We start from the raw sequence: 6000 nt of genomic DNA, 5'->3' as shown, positions 1-6000 counted from the left end.
GCCGGTTTAAGGAGGCCACACAAACATCTGCTTAGTCCTAACTTAAATCCGTACTAACCCGATGGACTTCTGCACGTTAAGAACACTCTTCCACTGCAATTCTGAAGCAAGGAAGTGATTAATAACAGAGGGGAGGCTTGACTGCTGGTTTTACATTTATACTTTCATTATCAATTATATTTTATGCTAAATTAACTTGGTCATGAGAATTGATTTTCCAGTTTTTTTAATTTGAATTTTTGGATTAGGCAAATGCATTTGTAAAGCTACACTGTTTCAGCGCCTTGCCGAAAGCCTCACAAAGCTTGAGGTCACCGGTTCCGGGCACACTCCCAGAACCGTTTCATCTTGGTTTGGCAGCGAGGGCCAAACTGCTGCCCGGCTGCTGCTGTGACCGCTGGATTCCCTGCGGCTCCGGTACGTAGGTGACGCCAGGCCTTGAGGGCTCAGCGTCACTTCCTCCACGGAGCCCCAGCAATGGCGCGCCCCAGAGTGTGGCCAGCAGCTGAGCCCACAGCCACACCGGGTACAGGGGTTGCCATCTAGGCCATCAGACCTGGCTGCTGGCGACTGAGCCGCCGGCACTGTGCTGGCCTAGCACAGCTCTCACCCGGGGTGCCCGGCTGCCGGAGGGGCTGTGCAGGAGGTATGGCTTTGGCTTCCATGAGGCATCACGACTGAGTGGCGGTTCGATGTCTAGAAGTAGGAAACCCCTGTGGAAAGCCAGGCTCGAGGAGAGCAGAACACGTCAGGATGCCGTCTCCTGGACCCCAGCTGCCACGCTGTGGGGAGCCCCCGTCTCAGGAGAGGCCACGTTATAAGTATTTTGGGTGATGGCCACTGTAGGTCTTCCGGTGGACAGCCCCAGCTGACTTCCCAGTTGACAGATAACATCAAATGCCAGCCATGTGACTGAGCGATCTTGGACCCTCAACACAAGTGAGCTTGTGCCCCAGACACCCTCGGATTGCAACCAAATGTGCGACCCCGAGGGAGAATGGAAGCTATGCAGGCCAACACCCAGAACCGGAAGAGACAATGAGCTGTTGTTCTAAGCCACTAAGTGTTGGGTGGCTTGTTTTGTAACAACCGATAACCAGAACACCCACCTGGAAATCTATATCCAAGCAAACTATCAATGGAGTATAAAGTAAAGGCATTTAAAAATATTCAAGATTTCAAAAGTTTTACCCCTCGTTTGACTTTATCAAGAAGCATCGCCCAAAAAAAGGAGGTAAACTAAGAGGAAGGGAGTCATGGTGTATAGGAAATAGGAGAGGGTCTCTTCACTGAGGGAAGCCTCAGAAAAACACGCCTGAGACAAAGGCGGCACAGCAGGCCCTGAGAGCCAGTCTCCCAGAGAACTGTCCAAAATTAACAACAGACTTCAAATCACACAGATCCAAGCAAGCAAACAAAACAATCCAGGCATATTGCATCCAACAGCAAAAAAAGAAAGAAAAGGAGAGAGAGCCAGGCACAGTGGCTCACGCCTGTAATCCCAGCGTGGAAGACCGAGGTGGGAGGATTGCTTGAGCTCAGGAGTTCGAGACCAGCCTGAGCAAGAGTGAGACCCCGTCTCTACTAAAAACCGTCTCTACTAAAAATAGAAAAATTATCTGGACATCATGGCACGTGCCTGTAGTCCCAGCTACTTGGGAGGCTGAGGGAGAAGGATCACTTGAGCCCAGGAGTTTGAGGCTGTTGTGAGCTATAATCATGCCACCGTACTCCAGCCTGGGTGACAGAGTGAGACTCTGTCTCTTTAAACAACAACAAAACCCAGCAAGGCTACGACCAGGGTGAGGCAGGGGCCCTCACTGTTAGGGTCACGCCTGTGCGGGATTCCACACTTGTGCTGACCTGGGAGTTACAACGGGGAATCCTGGCAGACACCACCCGAGCCAGGAGGTCTAGGAGCGCACCCGCAGTAATACATGACGACGTCACGTACCCCGATCTGACGCACTGAGAGGGGCACACGCACATCTGGGGTGTCCCTCCCAATAATGCATGAACTCGGTCACGGTAAGAGAAAACGCCACGCAAACCATATTGCGCATGCACAGAGGGACAGCCGTGTGAAGAGGCAGCGTGAACGAGGCCGTGTACAAGTCAAGGAGAGAGGCCTTGGTGGAAACCAACCCTGCTGGCAGCTTGACCTTGGGCTTCCAGCCCCCAGCGCTGTGAGGAAATGCATTCCTGCTGTTTAAGCCACCGCGTCCGGGGTGTTTGTCCCGGCAGCCGGCGCTGACGCTCTGCACCGTTCGCTCTATCACCCGAGTGCTCGCTCCAGGCACGCACATGCGGCTGTGCACAGGTATTTAATTTTTTCTGAACATTTTAGAGTCAACTGCACATCATAGCCCTTTACCCGTAAATACCTCAGTGTATTTCCTAAAAATAAGGATATTTTCTTACATAACCACAGCACAGTTATCAAATTCAGTGACTTTTAACGCTGATCCAATTAGACTCTAATCTACTGTTTAAACTACAATTTTGTCACAGGACCCAAAAATGTCTTTTCTAGTATATTTGTTTCTAGTCTAGGATTATGTATTGCATTTAGTTGTCAGGTCTTCAAACACTTTTAAGGACTTATTTTAAAATCCTTTTCAAATTGTGTCATCTCTAGTTTTTCAGATGTGATTTTTGTCGCTTGCTGCACCTGTTGGCTCCTCCACTAGGGGGCAGGTTTCTTCGCCTCTAACTTTGTGAGTTCATCTGCAGCAAGAGCTCCCTGCTGAAGGCGTCCTGCCCATGCCAGGCTCATGCCCTGGAACGTGGGACAGTTTTGCGTTTGTCTCCATGGATCTCTACAGATGCACTGGTTGTGGACAATTTTTTACATTCGTTCTTCAGCGTGGCAGTTCTGGACCACGTGGGTGTCCCATGCATAGTGCAGGCCCATCATGGTTCCAGTTTCTTAGAGACGACACTCTTTTGCCCAACGCTTGATTGATGTGATGGTTTGCTCTAGTTTCACAAAAGGGCAGCTCCTTCCAGGCTCCAGCTGTATACAGAGGGCTAGTCCCAGAACCCCGCTGCTGGGTGACGGGCTGGGGCCTTGAGTTCCACCCCTAGGCACATACCTGGTCCCGGCCCCTCTATGGACAAGTCGGCTTCAAGTCACTCACTGTGAGGACCTGCTTCATTTCGAGGACCCGGATACCGTATTTCCCTTGTTTTGAACAGGGAGATTACACGTTTCTCGTGGAGTGTGTACATGTGCGAGAGTGTTGGCTCCACCTGCCAGCTCAGTCCATGGCGGCTGCAAGCCCTGGGCAAGCCACGTAATCTACTCTCAATTCACCCATCAGGAAAACAGGACCCAACGGTACCCACATCACAGGATCGTCCTGAAGCTTTAACGCTATTTGATACATAACCAAACCTCGTCTGACCTCCCTCGAGTTACCTGTCAACAGCCAGACCAGAACAGCAAACGCCAGAACACAAAACTGGTTTTCCCTGGGTGATTTTAGTTTTATTTATGCGTTTGTGTATACACATTTTCTGCAATGAACATGAGTTACTTTTGTGATTAGGAAACAGCAACCAATTATACACATTGGGCATCTGGTCAACTCTTTAAGTGCTGAGAGCCAGCTTGTGTGCAATGAAAGCTTCAAGACATGATGGGGACATTTTTGCAGGGGTCAGGATGGTTCCAGGGATGGGGAGGTAGCCATCGAGCACATTTTCTGGCCCACGTGTGTTTGCGGGTGGGGGACAGTGAAGGTAAGTGAGCCAATCCCACAGGGTGGACCCTGGTCACTCCCACAGTACTGCCTCACCTGGTCCCAGTAACCCAGACTCCGGGAGCTGCCGACCTCAAGCCACTGCCTCGTTCAGCAACAACAAACCTTTATCGTGGTTGCCAGAGATTCTGAGGACCAAGCAGCCGTTGCCCTGCCCTCAGCGGGCTCTATGCTCAGGCCAAACGTCAAGCAGGTGACGGCGGACTCAGCTACTTCATCGCAGCTGTGTGAGGGGCTTTCCAGAAGGGCGGGGGCCACTGGGAACATGAAAGAGTTTAGCCTGGTCCAGCAGGGAGGGCCCAGACCTTCTTTGAGGACCAGGCGCTGGCAACAGTCCCTGGGGAAGGGTTGGGGTGGGAGGTGTCCCTGGTGTGGGCCCCAGGGAGATGCCTTGGTTCCTTCTTCATCTCCACATCTCCCAGCGTTCCTTGTGCAGGGCCAGGCCACAGTGCGTGTCTACAACGTTGCACAAATAACGGAACCAACCAGGATTCCTCCCATTCACTTGTGCTTCTCCAAGGTCACCCTTCTGCACAAAATGGGGGCAGGCTGGTGCCATCTGGAGATGTGGGGCTAGACATCTGCTTGGTGGTGGTTGGGGGGTGTCCCACAGCGGGGCCACGTGGACCAGGACAGGATTGCTTCCTGGATGATGCGTGGTAGCCGGCCCTGGGATGATTTAGGGATGGGGCAATCTTGGCTTGTGGTGAGAGAGAGTTAAAGAGATAGTTGGGGCTATCTGTTAATACTTGGAACTGGCTGCTTTGTGTAAGGAAGACCTGCTCCTGCCCAGTCCTTTGCTATCTGTAAGAACTGGCTAGCCCAGCATTTTGGGAGGCTGAGGCGGGAGGATCACTAGAGGCCAAGAGTTCAAGACCAACCTGGGTCACATAGTGAGACCTCATCTCTACAGAAAATTAAAAAATTAGGCAGCATGGTGGCACTCACCTATAGTCCCAGCTACTTGAGAGGCCGAGGCGGGAGGACTGCTTAAGCCCAGGAGTTCAAGGTTGCAGAGCACTATGATTTTGCCTGTGAATAGCTACTGTGCTCTAGCCAGGGCCACAGAGCAAGACCCTGTCTCTTAAAAAAAATAAAAAATTGGCCCTGGGAGGGGAAGTCACTCCAGGGGTCTGTAAGGCCCCCAAATGCCAGAGCACCAAGAATACAGAAAATAAGCAAATATAACTGGTCCTCTGTGAACGGATGTCAGACAGACAAACAGAATCCAAGAGAACAGAACAGGTACCTCCTCTGGGCCAAGTCCCCCTTTGTGTGCTTTACGGCAGGGAATCCTCAGCATGTTAATTCCCCTATTTTTAGGCCCGGTGTAATCCCAGCACTCTAGTTCAAGATGAACCTGAGCAAGAGCAAGACACCATCTCTACTAAAGATAGAAAAAATTAGCCGGGCATGGTGGCACGTGCCTGTAGTCCCAGCTACTCGGAGGCTGAGGCAGTAGGATCGCTTGAGCCCAGGAGTTTGAGGTTGCTGTGAGCTAGGCTGACGCCACGGCACTCTAGCCTGGGTGACAGGGTGAGACACTGTCTCAAAAAAAAAAAAAAAAAATTTCCCTATTTTGGCAGTGAGGAGATGGAGGCACACAGCGATCACATCACTGCCCGAGGTCACTCAGGAGAGGCAAGGTTTGAATCCAATTGTCCCTCAGAACCTGGCAGCCGCCCGTCAGGGAGCTTCCCGCTGTCCTTGTCCGCAGGGCTCAGGACGCCTGGAGTCCCTTCTCGCCCCGTCCCACTGGTTAATATCTGTGAAGTGACAGGAACCGTTAATTGGGATGTCTGCACGTTCCTCTAGACTCACCTGCGTCAAGTTTCAGCGTCATCAAATATTTACGGAGTGCTCAGCTGCATTCGGAGCTAGACTTGCACAGTCTCGACGCCTTGGGGAAACGCACGACTTGAGCGGATCAGTATTTGCCTCACACCTTCTCCGCGCCCGGCGCTGGCGACAAGAGGTGGACCTGGGTGCTCACAGCCCATGGCTGGAGCCTAAAAAGTCACCGGGTGACATCTGCCCACCGCGTCCCGGGAGGCACAGAGCAGCCCCGAGGGCTCCAGCGGGCGGGGGTCGGGGGTCGGAGGAGGCTCGCGCTGTGTCCGCAAACTCCGGCGGCCAGCGGGGAGCAGGGGCCGGGGGCGGCGGGCCGAGGCAGCGCCAGGGCTGCCACCTTGCAGAAAGGGTGGCGGAGGGCACCAGGCAGGGCCCGCAGATGGAA

The sequence above is a fragment of the Eulemur rufifrons genome, chromosome 7 (assembly GCF_041146395.1).
Source record: "Eulemur rufifrons isolate Redbay chromosome 7, OSU_ERuf_1, whole genome shotgun sequence".
NCBI lineage: Eukaryota > Metazoa > Chordata > Mammalia > Primates > Lemuridae > Eulemur > Eulemur rufifrons.
This window is presented reverse-complemented; position numbering follows the sequence as displayed.